A 17,093-nucleotide genomic window follows, 5' to 3' on the forward strand; every position below is an offset into this window, starting at 1 on the left:
AAAATAAATATGAAATTAAAAATTCCAAAATACAATATAATGTTTCGTTAAATCTCTCGCGCAGTTATCGCGAACGCACAGTGCAGCCTGACCTCCATGTCATTGCCTGCTATCGCGCTTTTACTGTTCGCGCCCAAACACTTGCCGCCGCTGCACTGCTCATTAGTCAATCTCGCCGTACAGCGCGCTGTCACGTGACGTCCTTCCGTGCGTCCGACTGTCAGTGCGTCCTTGTCACTTTATCAGCGCGACTATTGTCATTGTTGTGCCGTTATTTTTGCCAGCAGTGATAATTCAAATGTTGCATTAATTTCTTCCGGTTGAACGCAAGTGAAAAATTTCAAGCGGAAGCGCCAAAGAACATGGTATGCAACGGATATGCAGCGTAAAGTGCGCGCAGGGGTGACGTATAATAATAACAAAACAATAAAAATTGAAAAATTGCGGGAAAAAGTACAGTATTTTTTAATGATAGCAGCAGAAATAAGTTGCTTACATAATTAAATGCCATTTCAGTAATAAATGCAATATGAAAACAAAACTGCAACAGTACTCTCCAGCATTAAGAGGAACTCGCAATCCAAAGAAATGTGGTGTTGCAACAGCGCCTTAATTCGCCCCCATATACATGTATATGATTCCTAATGACAACTAATCACTAGACTGTTAGTTAAAGTGTTTTATGTCAGCTTACTAAATCCAGACGGCCGAATTGCGAGGGTCATTCCATCTGAAGCCTGTCTCAGAATGTTTTAAATTCTACGACCCGTAAACAGATACTGGTTTTAGTTTATTATTATTTATCAATAAATATAAATATAAATTTTAAGTTAAAAATATTATACATATTCTATATAACAGCGTTCTGCACACCTTCGCCTAAAAAAAAAGGGCTCGAACTATCTCCACGATTAAGGCTGATTGACTTATCTGAAACAAAAAATATTACAGGTGTCGTTCCATCTGTATAGTCGCCAAATGCATGGGAAACGACTATTATCAATCATCTTCTGCTCTATGGTACGTTAGTCGTTCATTCCTTTCGTCATGTTTGACGCCAAATTGGGAATAATGATGTGGCCAGGCTTCTCTAGATGTTCTTTTGAACGAGTGGAAGTCTTTCTTATACTCTGCTTCCCCTCGGAGTGTACAGTGAAAGTCACATGTATATCTCATCAGCTCATCGTTCCATCGAGTGCGATATTCGCCGTTTCCAATAGAAAGAACCATCAATCTTCCACAGAACCTTTCCTCGAAACCTCGTAGTGTCGAAGCCATCAGAATGTTGTTATCGTGTCAGCTGCAATCAATTCGAAGCCTGTAATGAAATAGGAATTTATAAAAAACATAATTTTCCTTTCTGCTAACGCGCAGAGAAAATTTCGAAGCGTCGTGTCGACTCCGAATCGCCAGACACCAAAATCTAATCTTTATTTATCCAAGTTACTTATATCGTTATACTTTCCTTATTATTTACTTAAAAATAAGAAGTCATTGGGTTCCAATTTACAATTAATATCAGCCATTTTTTTAGGCAGAACGTTAAGCCGATGTTCTGCTTTAATTTATTATGCGTCTTCTCTTGTGAGAGCTACAAATATTCGAATTTTCTGAACGGAAACAAATGGTGGTGTATACTCAGAATTGACCGTTCTTGCTCAAGCGGAAACAGTCGCCACATAAGATTTTAATTATGTGCCGAAGAAACATCGACTGTAAATTGTAAGATTCAATATTGTTCTTACAGTTATGGTTAAGACCCACACTGGATGTTTTGTTTGGAGGCTGTCATTACGCATGCACCATGATTCGTCATCTGTGACGGAAATACTGAGGGACTTTGAAGCACCGCGATCGTATTTTTTCAGCATTCTTTAAACCAATCCACACGAGAACTTTATTTGAGCTCAATTGTACCTACTCAGTCGAAGTAGCAAACCTTTTTTACGGCAACAGGTGTTCATGCAACTATCGTGATGATTTCGAGGCATGACATTTTCTTGGCCGAGACTGAATTTTGAATTCCAGTAACTAAAACAATTCACGATTGAAATTATCTACAACGTTCGAAGTTATGACGATCAAAAAAGTGTCAAACTTTCCAATGGAATGCGACCTGGCAACCTTAGTGTGTTTGATAGCAGCCCTCGTATATTTCGTCTTGTTCTCGATCACTTCCAGAGCTATTTGCTTCGCTTCCTTACCCATTCTTGAGAAATCAGAACTAACGGCGTGGATGTTAATGTGAATGATGTCAATATCATCGGCGTACACCAGCAGCTGTAAGGTTCAATTAAGGGGTAATATCCAATCGTCCGGCACGCGTTTTTTTGCGTCCAATCATTATTTTACAAAGAGGCATGTATTTTATACGTATTTGAATAGCTCGGCTTCTACTTAAACAGAATTTATTCATGTACTTTACAAATCAGCGGTTTCCATTGTCATCATGGGGAATCGAGTTCAATATCTGGATTTCCTAGATCACTGTAGATGATCTGCGGGAAAATGTTCACCCAATAATGCCTTGGCGGGCATCAGTCACTAGATAACCTCTGGTCCAAATTATGCTGGTTATTAAAACTTCTGTTAGTAAAGCCAAAAATAATTTAGCATTTTGTGTATAAATAAATACAGGTAATGATCGACAAGGTCTAGTCAAAAATTTTGATTTTGTGACAAAATGGCGACGTTTTCAAAAAAAAAAATTCAGTTTTAACATGAAAATTTTTCACTTCAAAGTGGCTTAAAAAAAATGTTCGAAATTATCGTCAAAATCTTATTCCTTCGATCATTACCTGAAAAAAAATATATCTGAGTAAGTCGTGTGAAATTTCAAACCGATCGGTTTAGCGGTTTCGGAGAAATTTTGCTCACGACTCTGAAAACACGGTTTTGAGATAAACGCGTTTAAAGTTTCGGGGACAATTTTACGATTTTACGTGCTCCGCCTACTTTCGAACTGATCAAAACGTTTTTAGTAATACGCTCCAACGGCGTGTAAACCAGTCTAGATTAGTGAATAGGTTGAAATATAATCAGATCACTTAAAAATTTTGGGGAACATGATGTACATAGATCAAAAAATGAAAATTTTTTGCCAAGTCAATTAACTAAGTGGATTCAACCCTTAAAGGAGTAGAACTGTAATATTTTTTTGTGATATTTTTTATTTCATATCCATAATTGCTTATGTAAAACCTTTTCTTTGTGTTCATCATTGCTTTTGAAATCAAATTATTTGTCTTATTTGATGTGTGTCATTCGTCAATCACTCGACTTCTGCATATAGAAAAAATATATAAATCCTGCATTTGACATTGATAATACTTCTTGCTAATGCACTTTTTATTTTATGTATGTAAAACGGCAATTTGAAAAAAAACTAATTTGCATAAGTATTACCTGATTGAGTAAAAGTTAAAAAAGATGGTGAATTATTTAAAAATATAATGGAGAGCGCTGGGCAATAAATAAAAAACACATTTCCACGAATTGTAATTAAAATCTTTATTAATTGCCTTCAAAGTAGGATTCTTTTGAGCCAATATAATCATGTCAATACTTAATCGTTAAGACACGTTAATTAATATGATATGCGCTAATGAAGATGATAATACAGATTTCCTCATTGGAATGGATGAATTTTCTAATATGTGGCCCTTTATTTCAGGCACAGATATTTTAATCTATTATCAGTAAAGTTTAAATCTTTTATTCGTCTGAGTATAGAAAACGTTTCGAATAGAACACCATTATAAGCGAAACACTATACCCCTGTACTTCGAGACAGATTTTCTAGAATTCAAGGTGGTCACAAGCAGATACCTCTCTACCCCGTTTTTTAATTCAAATTCTATTGATACAAATAGTTCAGTTAACCTCCTAGGTTCCAGGACGAGAAAAGTCTCGCAGTCGCGCCGAGGCTTCTACACCTTCTAAGAGCACGCGAAATCCATAGGTTCAGTGTTAGAACACAAGATGGCATCGAAGATCCAACTCGTTCCTATTCCGATGTGAGTGAGATAGGAGAACTCTTTGGCTTTCCAGTTTCCAGCGATTTCCGCTTATTACCGACATCCAAACGTTGTTTAGCTTGAGATTACACACACTTTCATAACTTTGAGCGAGCAGTTTACGAGTTCTGCCTAATAAAGTGAAAATAGGAATATTTATCAACGAGAAAGTGTTTTTTTTACTTTTCGTGGATCCACTTGTTCGTCTTGGAAGACACATCAGTTCGAGTAGCCTAAAGTTAAGCTTGACAGAGAGCTCCTTACCGAAGACTCTACTTCCATTCCCTCCTAGCTGACGATCTTTCCAAGAAAAAGCTCGCTGCGCCTCTTTCTCCGCGACTTCTTTTCGACATGTCCGCGTGAGCAGAGAAAAAAATCCACACGAGCCTCTGTGACACAGTGTCAATTTTAGCGATGCGGGGTCTTGAACAGATTAAAACCTTTGTAGCTTACGGCAGGGCCTTCGACAATATCGTACACGTGTATGGCTTGGTGGGAGAATGCATAGGCATGCCTCTAATCCTGAAGGTATGTTACATGACGGTTCTTGCATATCAGTTCCTCTATAGCCATAAAAGTTTGTATCAAAATAAGCCTCAGGTATTTTTACGACCTTATCAACGGAATTGGAGGCAGCAGATTCTCATATGAGAAGAGTAACGTCGCCACGAAACCCTTGACATTCGTTTGTACCAGGCTCCTTGAACATCAAACGGTTATAGGATGGTAATTCAGAGATTAATTCATATCAGATTTTAGTTCAACGATGCATTTTTACTATTATAATCCACGATTATCATACATACATAGGTGCTACACATATATGATATCTCTGGACTAGGCAAAACTAAGTGTTGACCAGTGCAATTGCTGACATTTCCGAGTTTGGAATTTTTAATTCCCTTTTGTAGCATAAACATCACGATTAAATGTCATATAACGGTCTGAATTTTATTTACAGGGAATAAAAAATGTCAAACTCTCCCAATAGAAATGTCAGATTGCAACTCGGCAACACTTTCGTGCGATCAGAAATATATACATAACTTCGCCGTGGATGTATCAGACAAGAGGCATCGATGAACTAAAATCTTTCACTAACTATGAAGCGAACCTATAGCAAGCTGTGAAAAAACTAGTATTACTGGCGACGCTCGCTGAAGACGAATTCCGTGAAGGTCGTCCAAAAAACATTCCTGAGAAAACATCAACTTCGTACGTGAGCAAATGCAAGTACCGTATGTAACATACATCAGATAGAGGCACGCCCTACTGCCTTTCTGAAAAAGACTGATAAAGTCTGAAAATATAAGGTTTAAGCTCGTGGATCCCGCAGAGCTTTGACAATCGCTCCAAAAAAAGGCTCGTGTGGATCCATCCGTTGTAAAGAAATGCTTACGACCTCGCGGTCTTCAAAAGCGACTTCGTCACATCCACACATCCTAGTCGGCATGTAAGCAGAGGAACAGCAACACCAGCAGGAGTAGCCTCTGTGACGCAGTGGTTCAAGTTTTTAGCGATGCCGGTCGTACATGTCTGCGAACCTTCAGCCTTTTAAATACTAAAAATTTCACATTGTTGTATAAACCCCAATTATGTTCGATATCGATTAGTGTGAACTATTTCTGCCCTCATCACCAATATTGATGCAGCTACTCAAGCATTATTTTCTGATAATTTTTTTCAATCTGAAACCTCGAAAAGGCATCTTAAATCTACAACAGTATAAAGCAACCGATGTCTTCTTTGCCTCCTCTGCAATATTGGTCCTCCAGCCAGTTAAAGCTATATGAGTTAACAGGTAGAGCGACACGAGCCTTCTGAATAAGCATACATAGTAATTTCCTGGTACAATCACTTTGACGTCCATTTACTTATCGCTGGACTCCGTGAATATCAAACATTTAAAGTACTGAAGAGAGGATTCCGAAATTGGAGAGATTAGCTCATATCATTTGAGAAGCTATCAACGAAACCTTTATGATTATAGCCTTGCTTCTTTATACTTTTCAGTTGCATAAATGCAGATCTCTTGAACGTCCATGCCTTATAAAACATGAAATGTCACAATTCTTTAATAACATCAATTTTGTTATTGCTGGAGATCCATTAGTGGGAACTCACAACAATATTGATGCAAATACGTCTACTCGTTCGATATTCGAACTTTCGGCCGGACAAATTTTATTTTCGAAATGTAATGTCTTCCAAAGATGGAAGATTGGGGCTATTTTTAAAAATTTTAGACTTGACGTAGCCCCACAAAAAATCTTAAACCTTTATGGCAAACCATTGGGTAGAATAAGTCAAACAGGAGCGTCCACACTGGACCTCGCGCTGCAGAAGTCTCAGGTGTGGCATGTAGCGCCATCTTGTTGAAACCACATGTCTAACCAAGTTCAGTTCTCCATTTTTGGCAACAAACAAGTTTGTTAGCATCGACACGATAGCACCTTGTAAACGTTGAAGCATCTTGAAAATACATACAATGATTATTTACAAACCACACAAACATTTTTCGGATGCTCCATGTGAGCTTCGTTGACGGCTTCTGGTTGCTCTTCACCAAATGCGGCAAGTAATTGCGTTAAGTGCGTAAATGACCCTCATCGCTGAACAAAATTGACCACAGCGCAAAGAACTGTGTGAACGTCACTGAAGCAGCAAAAACAGGAAGCAACTGTCGACATGCACATTCACATATGTACATACATACTATAATTATAAATGTATATGTACTGGGTAAATACAATGGCAACCGCAACCAGCGAACAAGTCACGGAGCCGCTGAGCAAAAACGTCGACTGTGCCGAAAATGGATTATTTTTCTTGCTTAATAAATTACAAGAAAATGTTGCAACAACAAAAAAGTTTAACTTTATCGGCGCCGACCGATATGCAACTGCGGTTATGCAATTACATATGTATTGCGTATACAAAAGCACACACATCCATGCGAGTCGTATGCTGATCAGGCGAAGCTTGGCGATATAAAAATGTGACATGCCTTAATTAATGGCTGAAGGTGGCATGTAAAATGTTGCACTTAATTTCCACGCTCTCACGCCGCGCGTCCGCTCTCGCCGCCTTAACTGTATTGTCCTCAATTGCGTTGCCGTCTTTAGCGTTATTCCACCGCATTTATGGCGAGCTTTTTACACGCTCATCCCGAAGCGAATGCCGAAATGCATACATGCGTTTTTATGTCGCGCATTCTCAACGCGGTCGCAGATGTTTTCAACGCGCCTCAACGCTTCATTATTGTACTCGTACTCGTATTCGGAGCGTAAAAATGAAATTTATGGGCAACGCTTGTTTGAGAGACTACGGGACAACGCCACATTCGAGAATTTATAACATACTTACACAGTACATGTGCACATAAATAGTGATATGTGGCGTTTGAATAAGCTCGCTTTCGACGGGATTACAAGGCAAGTCAAGGCGCGCAAAAGCCCCTCCTTGACTCAGTTAAGAAACGTGGCCTCCTTACGGCATGTTGACTTTCGGCAACTTCAAGGCTTAACAACTGCTATTTTTGATGTGTATTGGAAAATTTTTTGAGGTTTCAGTTTATGATTTTTATGAAAAAAAATCTATAAAATTTCTGAAATAAATGTTAGTCAATGACCTATTCAGTAGTATAAAAAATAAACAAATAGAAGCTTTTAGATATGTCTGTTATGTGGTAATGGCAGTGGTACTCCTAATCCCAAGCATGGAGGACCCACATGCTGATACCGCACATGCAATCGTGGATAAATGGACGACCTGGTTCTATCTAGCCCAAAAACTAGGTGAATATGGGAGCTGTAGGGGCTGTCTCTATTGATTCCACCATAACTTTATTGCGAATTATCCGACGGGTACAGAATGTATAAAAGACAGTGAGCATCCTTTCCTTTATTTCCTTCACTTTTTAAATACAAGGGAATAACTAAAAACTACTCTCGGTGATTTACACTGAGAAATGAAAAGGTGTAAGCGAAGCATCACTCTTATAAAGACAAAATGAGACTTTTTCAGTCCACACAATAGAGGATACTTAAAATATATTGTCACTTCCACGAAGTGTTACCTAACGAGTGGTTTCGTGGAAGAGTCTTGAGTTGGTAATAGGTTAGATTTAGCGGGTTAAAGTTGCGTACTCCGGTTTCCTTGTAATAGCCCTGCACTCAACTCAACTAACTATAAATTATTTTGGTTGGTCGGTTCAGATCATTGGTGATATTGAACATTGCGAGCTCTAGAAGATATCCAGATCTCAGCGGACGCTTTGGTTCAGACGATTCCGCTGTCTCTTCGAATTAAAGATGTAGCAGCTCCATGTTATGTATATACATAGCTCGAGCTAGTATTACGACATTACATTTGCTATCATAAATCAAAACTGGAAAGAAAATAATCAGATGTAATTTAAAAATGTATCAAATGGAATGTAGAGAAAGTAGGAAAGTGCTTGCAGTCTGATTTCACCCATTTTTGCCCGGGTCCCGAGTTATGTGCTTTCACCTAAAAGTGGGATCTTTGAGAAGAGATATTAACAGCAGCCGCTTGAAACACAACTTGAACCAAATATATAAAGAGGGTTTCTTAGTAATTTTTGGGCTTTGTGAAGTTCGCTCTCCAGTATACAGGTATTTAGTCATAATTATTTAGAATTCCAACTTTTGGGATGCCATCAATGACTTGCGAGGAGAAGCAAAAATGGTAGTAAACAATAAGGTCATAATACCACGAACAGCCAAATACATATACAACCATTTCGACTAACACAATGGAATTCCCAAGCAATTGGGAATCATCTTCTGATCTGTTTGAAGCAGAACTGAACTAAGATGTCAAAAAAATTTAAGATCTCAACAAAAATTGTGAAATTGAAATATTTGGAATTAACAAGGGTTCCACTGTACGTAAAAACCATTTATTAATGAGCATAACTGGTGTGATAACCTAAAAAAGGCGAAAAAATGTGTAAATTATAATATTGTTCGAGTTACACGCGATCTCCGACTGCGCTAACATAAAAGGTCTACTCTGTTGCGGGGATTCCGGTCTTCTTCATGGATGGAACCCGTAGAGAACTATGGTCATTACGTCCATTTTGCTCCTCGTATCCAAATTATTGAGCAACTCAGTGGTTTAGGTACAAACAAAAATTGATTCTTTTCCACCCCCGCTACCCAATGTCTCTTAAGTTGGATCAATAGACAATATGGGGTCGTAAGCCCCACATTGGGACAATGGCTCTTCTGCAAGAGTTCCAAGTGCGAAGGGCTTTAGTTCAAACATGTAGAAGAAATTGTATCATCGCATCCAGTTCCGAAAATTCTGTTTTTCCTTATAAAGTATATGTTAATCATTAGTGTGGCGAGCTGAGACGATTAAGCCATGTCCACCTGTTCATCGGTCTGTCCGTATATACGCGAATTATTGCCATAGTCTTAAAGTTATCAATCTGAAATTTTTCACAAATCCTTTTCTCGATTAGATGCTACTCATTTGTCAGAACCCACGCTATCACTGTAGCATATAGCTGTCATACAAACCGAACGGACGGAATCAAGAATTTCTATGGAGAATTTATCACTTAATGAGATATCCTTAGTAAATTTGGCATGGATTTTTTAAGGCAACGCTGAATCTCTGTCTCTGAATATATAGTTTAGAACAAACCACCATGACATAGAGCTGTCATACACCATAAACTGGAGACGCTAACAGTTTTTCTTGATTTTGACACAAACTTTGACCAAAAAAAAAAATCTAGTATGGAAATATTCGTTATAGTGTTTCATCAATCAGCTCTATATATACTTTCATATTCAAAGCGTCAATATATCGCACGGCTTATGAAAGTAGTAGAATCCTAACAGTATTCACCAAAGTATAATACGCTTATTAATCCTGATTCTAAAAACTTTTGACACTTTCGCGAGATAAAATCTTTGCTCCAAATATGTTGTGTAATCATGTTTGCTCGTAAATTCCTTGATAGATATGCGCTTGATCATTTTCCTTGCGACTTCGTCGTCAAGCGGAGTTCCACTATGTCAATGTGTCACGCTGCAAGCTGAATGCATCCATCAGCATGTCGCAATATAGCCGCAGCTGCAGCTGTGAAATGTTGAAATACGATGCTTGCACTTGCCACAACATGCCTCTTCGCTGATGCCACACACGCACGCACACACACACAAATGGAAGTCGCCGCACGCATATGTTTGAGTGTGAATGTAGTATATAAGCGGGTATGTGTATATGTATATACAAATGGCAGCATGCCTCCAAACCATCATTACTGTTATACACACTCGGCGTGTCATTCAAGTGTCGCCACAACTTGGCTTGGCTACGAATAAGCGCAATCCAAAGCTTACAAACACACACACACTCATATACATACACATGAGTAAGGCCGCACACTTTTTGCGCTGCTTTGGCCTCTAACAAGCGTTGGACGGTTGTCTGTCGGCTGGCTGATGGACAAAGTGTCTACCAATGATTTGTAATACACACTACTGCCGGTGCTATTCCGCTGCTGCACAATTGCTTGCCACCAATAAAGAGTTATGTTCCATGAAGCAACTTTGCTGATTTGTCGGCGCTTTGTTGCTTCACGCAGCCGATAAAGCCACGAAATGAGATTCACTTGACAACCGTTGCTGCGCGTTGGCAACTGCACGCACACACACACTCACACACATACATAACTCATAGTTGAGCTCACGCTTTTGCATTGGCTTGACAATTTGTTTGCTCAAGTCAACCATGAAAATGCCACATGACAAAACGGTTCCTTTGCTCACATCGCCATCGCCATTGCCAGCGTCATTTCCTTATCCATCAGCCGAACAGGCCATCAGCCTTTGAAGGGGGTTCGCTTTTGACATTTGCTATAACCGCCTTGCATTTACATTGCATTTTCCAGTGTTTGATTGTGCGACAGTTGCCGCCACAATAGCAACAACGCGACAGCAGTTTCCTTGCAACATTCGCAAAATACTCGTCTATTTGGCAACAATGTGCAACATGAAGTTGCCTGGCAAGCGCTTGCTGCCTTGTCACTTGGCTCGGCTGACAAGTGAATCTTCCGCCTTTCGGTTATTGTTTCTTTGAATCGTCAAAATACAATTTGCTCCAAGTGCAGCAAGTGACTATCAAGCAGCAACAAATGTCAGGCGAAAATTACGCAAAGGAACTCGAATTTTGTATATTATTTTGGAAGTAAAATTTGGTGAATGGCAAGTATTTAGCATAATTGTTATGTTCGTGATTAAGTGAAGCGAGTTTCTTATATAATTTAATTGTTAAATATTACTCAAGGACTCTTTCAACTGATGAACAATTGACATGCTTTGTTTTCGGTCCATAATGCCGACCTCTTTTTACGAATATCTTTGCGCGAACGACGCATAACACCCAAAGAGTATTCCTTTTTTGGAAGTTTGACCGGTTGGAAGGAATTCGGAGTTCACCACACATCGATATACGAAGAAAACTGTCAACATTTCCAGGATTTTTGACCTGCTTTGACGTATTTTTTTCGCATGGGCTCATCTTTGTCATCATATTCAGCCGATTGATCATCTAATTCCGGGTCATATGGATATATCCACGACTTACCTTTCATGACATCCTGGTAGTCGGAAAGCATTGTTTCACAGATGCTAACACGACACTGTTTTTCGAAAAACTTTAGTGATTTTGAAAACAATCGTGTTTCACTTTTCTTAGGCCCAAATTATCTTTCAAAATGGTTTTCACTGATTCGTCTGTTATTCCAATGATGCCAGTAAGTTCTCTGACTGTTAATCGTCGAACCTAAAACACACATGGTTCATTTTCAACGCGTTCTCGACCTGTGAAGATTTTGTACCAATCAAAAACAATAGCTCGCGACAAAAAATTATCATTGAAGGCCTTTTCCAACATTCTGAACGTTTCGGTACCAGAAATTTGATTCCACACAGAAAGTTTAATGGAACTTCTTTGTTGAATAATGCTACTAAGAAGGGTTATGGACTGATTTCTCATCGTAATCAGTGAAACATTTCTGACTAATATTATGACAGTATCTCAAATTATGATCATTATACGTATGTCAGTATACGTAGTATAAAATTGTTTCATTGACGCCAAAACGATGAGGCCGGCGAAGATAAGATCCTTGTGTAAACTATTAGTACAGTCTCTCTGACAGTGAGTTTAAATCAGTCCATTTCAGCGCATTGATCGTAACTGAATTAGCTTGATATTAGTTATTCAATATATATTACCGACAAGCCTGCCGCTATCTTTTTTATATCTATAACCTCCATCTTGAGGGTATAATAGTTTTGTTTACCTAAACTTAATGCAGTTACTATATACTAATACAGGCTTATACATATTAAGGTGTTTTTTTTTTGCATTTTTTTCAGCCCCATCATGAAATTTCCTTGGAAATACCATAAAAAAAACTCCCTGAAAATTTGAGCCCTTAATATTAACATTTAGAACTGGACCAAGGCATGTAAAAATTTTCATTTGAAAATTCAGGAAAATCGTAATTTTTTATCTTTAAATTTCTGTAAATCAGAGGCATTTTATGGCATCGCTTTGACCTTAGACACAAATTCTTCAGAATTTAACATTCTACAAAAGTGCCCATTGCGACAAAATCGAAACTTACACCGGCGAGGTAGAACAGGGCTCTATACTTGATTTTTCCATGAAATTCGCATTTTTTTGTATATACTATACATACCTCGTAAATGACAGGAGCTATAGAAGAAATGTACATCACAATTTTGTAAGAAATTTTATTTGCTATAAAAAAGGTTCGAGATAAAAATCGCTATCATTAATACTTCTCGAGTTATTCAGCTTTTTAAGTAAGGCTTTACAGAATTTTCATAGATGGCATGTAATAAAAAATCTTTGAAAATTCCATACAGTCTTACTTAAAAAGTTGAATATCTCGACACAAACCAGAAGTAATTTATATAAAATTTTGCAGTAATAATTCCTTTAATATATGCAACCTTATGACTAAAAAGTGTCCGAATCCAAGCAAAACTGTTCAAGCCCTTAGGTACCGGATATGTGGACCCCAGTATCCATAGTTGACTATCAGTCAATTTTTGAGATATATAATTGAAATTCAGTGATAACCCTTTCTTGGCAATGGTATGTCTGTGAGTCATCAAAAGTCAGCAATTTTCAAATCTCCAAGTGATTTTGTATCGCATATATCGGCCAACGTGAAAGTTATCTCAATGAAAACGGGAGAGTGTGATAACAACTTTGTGCCTAAAATAGATAATATTAAATATATTATTAGATAAAAACTTGACCTAGCCTCCAGATGACAAACATACAAGACTAGAGTGACTTTACATGATATGATTGGTGATGGTATGTGTGTTACCTCAATGAATCTTATTTGAAAAGTTCGTGACATGTTACTAGTATGTATTATGGTAGTAACAAAAGTATATAAAATCGGCAATATAGCAACATGAATACTACCCCTAACGCGAATATGCTTATATGTATTTATTATGATATTCGTTTTTCCAATAAACCTTAGATAGCGAATATGTCGGCCAGTGTATGAGTTATACCATATATATTGGATGGTCGAAAAAGTCTTTTCGAATTTCGTCAACAAAAGTCGTCGCAGTCGTATATCTCCAGCGCTACAAATCTCGTTCTGTCATTTAACCATAAAAAATTAAATTCGGGGAAGTTGAAAAAGTTACAGCTGTTCAAATATGAGTGAAAATAATGAAGAAATTCGCTAAATTTTGAAATTTTGTATAAAAAAGGAAAGAATGCCATTTACAGTGATGAAAGTTAAACACTGATGGAATAATGTCTCTAGCGGAAAAAAATTGCATAAATTGTTAAAATAGTTTACGAAAGCTACAACTGTAGTTATATTTTAAGTCAAGTCAAACATATTCACGAAGAAAATCTAAAATATTTATGAAAAAACATTACACATTTAACAGCAAGAATAAAAGTCAGAAGTCAAATTGGTGCCTTTTCTAATACCGCTATTAAGTGGCAACATATCACACACACACACATATCATACACTCACATAACTTGGATGCCATCGCCAAGTGATACCGTTGACTGACAAATTAACACCATTTTATCTAATATTTCCCAGCTGTCATCATTACTCATTGCTGTCATTATTTGTCTCACTTATTCAATCATTTTATTACTTTTGTTATTTGTGTGCTGCCGCCGCCGCCGCTTTGGTAGCTGGTATTGTGGTGCTGTCGTTGCCAGGTGCCAGCCACACATATACTCACACATACATACACTTACTATGATAGTTTGCTATTTTGCAGCCACTCGAACGCCAACACAACGATTGTCATTATTTCATTTGCACAGAAACAATTCAATTTAGCGGCTGCTATGAAATAGTTGCGAAGCACCGCTCACACACACATACACAGATAGGCAAAAGGCAGGCACGCACCTTCAAGCTAAATATAATATGGCCAGATAACGAAATCAATTTACTAAATTATTTGTGTACGCAACAACGTACAACGACGAACAAAGCCAGGCGCGTAGACAGACACACACACGCGCACTTTTATGCTTCACAATGTATGGCGAGTGCGTGTGCTGGAGGTTGCGTATACGCACAGGTGGCACTAAAATGAAAAGCAGCAAACAGCCAGCAACGGCGCATATGTGTGGGTGGATGGGTGGTGAGTATATTTATGTGACCATATATATATTTATGAATAACTGTTTGTTTATATATGCATGTCTGTATATATGTTTGCTTGTATTTATGTATGTTTACATGTTGTCTGTCTGCATGTAGCGCTTAATCAATGGGTTGCCGTTGCTGCCTCTTCACTTCCACTTCACTTCCCTTCACCTTGTTGAGCGTCACAGCGCCCATTAGCTTCGTGCTGCATCACCCACTCTTACGGTCGCTATTTGCTGCCAGCCGCTGCCGCTCAATACAATTTACTGCACATTTACTATTACGAGCGCGCGCGCGACTATTACCGAGTGCCTGTCAATTAAATTATAGTAACGGTTGCTGCTGTCATTTCTATTACAACATTATTGTGTTGCCACCGCGCACATTGTGCCGCCTGACTTTGTACACTCGTCGGATTTATAGCGCGCCAAAGTGATTTCACTATCTGCCGCCCGCATTCCGGCGCCGTGACTTTATTATGCCTCGGTTACATGGCACCGGATTGCACGCACTACTATAAATAAACCATATATGCTGCCACATAGACTTACATATGCACTGACAAGGTTTTGACTGGGTGTTTATGCGCGCTCACTCACATGCGTATAGAATGTGTGTATGTGTGTGTCTGTGCGATGTCATTAAAATTCATTTATTATTAGATTACGCGTCTACAATGTTGCTATGATTGCTGCTGTTGTTGTTGTTTTGCTTGGTTGTCTCATTGCGTTGTTCGAAATGGCAAAAATGCTCACGCATATCGATAAGGTCAGCTAAAATATTATACATTGGAGGAAAAATCACACACGCACACAGCTGCAAGTGACCCTTTTTGTCATAACAAAATGAAATGATTTGTTCATTGAAGATAATAAAATTATTTTAGTGTCACACATAAGTAAATAAGTGTTGCTTTTGTGACTTAATTAGTCGTTTGTGCTCATTTTATGTACAAGTTCGGGCTTTTGTTGCAACATATGAGTTGTCAAGGTATTAGTATGTGGTAGGCGTAAGCGAATTGTAGTTTGATGAAATATTAATGCGTAATTTCTAATTTTAGGTACAATGGAATACTGGTTTATTAAGTGGAAATAAAATATTGTATTAAAGCATTAAAAGAATTTTTCTTGAAATGTTTGTTTTCAGTAATAATGATTTCATTTAATTTTGAATTTTTTCTAGCCGATTGAGTACCAAAAGTTGATCTGCATTCAATTATGAATAAACATCCAGTCAAATACAGGCAAGTTAATATATACAGCGAGTTTACACTCACTTTTGGCCAATAGCTTACATTTTGTATGTTATTTGAAGATGCTACACTACCTTAGCCACGCTTCTAGCATAGCATGATCTTGATAAATAGAGTGTACGAGGGCTGTCCGATAAATAACCGACCTAACCATGATGCACGCGACTTTTTCAAAATTTTTTTTTTTTTTTTCTACATAGTCTCCTTGTAACTCCACACACTTCTCCCAGCGATGCTCCCATCCCTGCAACCCTTCCAAATAGTACTTGGCGTCTTTGTCTGCAAAATACGAGTTCACGAAAGAGATTGCCTCCTCATTTGACGAAAATCTCTGGCCGCCGAGCGCATTTTTAAGTTGAGGAAACAAAAAAAAGTCGCTTGGTGCTAGATCCGGTGAATAAGGTGGATGGTCAAGCAGTTCGAACCGCAATTCGTGGATTTTCGCCATGGCGACTGTTGAGGTGTGAGATGGTGCGTTGTCTTGGTGGAACAAGACTTTCTTTTTTTGCAAATGTGACCGATTTTTCGAAATTTCTTCCTTTAGCTTGTCCAATAATGATGCGTAGTATGCTCCTGTTATAGTTTTTCCTTTTTCAAGATAGCCGATAAAAATAATTCCATGGCTGTCCCAAAAAACACTCGCCATCACTTTCCCAGCCGAATACACAGCTTTAGGTTTTTTGGGGCTGGTTCCCCTTTTCAATCCACTGTTTAGATTGGATTTTTGTTTCGGGCGTATAATGATGAATTCAAGTTTCGTCTACAGTTATCAATCGGCGCCAAAATTTGGTCTTATTGCCTCTAAACTGAGCCAACAGAGCGCTGGAAATGTTCATACGCGCACGTTTGTGGTCTAGCGTAAGCAAACGCGGCACCCAACGCGCGGACAGCTTTCTCATTTCTTTCATAATCTCAGCTATTTCCATAACTTTAATCCGGCGGTCGTCTAGTACCAATTGATGAACTTTAGCGATGTTATCGTTAGTGGTTACAGTTTTTGGACGCCCAGGACGTTCATCATCTTCCAAGCTCCTGCGACCACGTTTAAATTCAGCTGCCCAAAATTTTACGGTGGTAAACGATGGTGCAGAGTCACCAT

This window comes from Bactrocera dorsalis, chromosome 2 (assembly GCF_023373825.1).
Source record: "Bactrocera dorsalis isolate Fly_Bdor chromosome 2, ASM2337382v1, whole genome shotgun sequence".
NCBI lineage: Eukaryota > Metazoa > Arthropoda > Insecta > Diptera > Tephritidae > Bactrocera > Bactrocera dorsalis.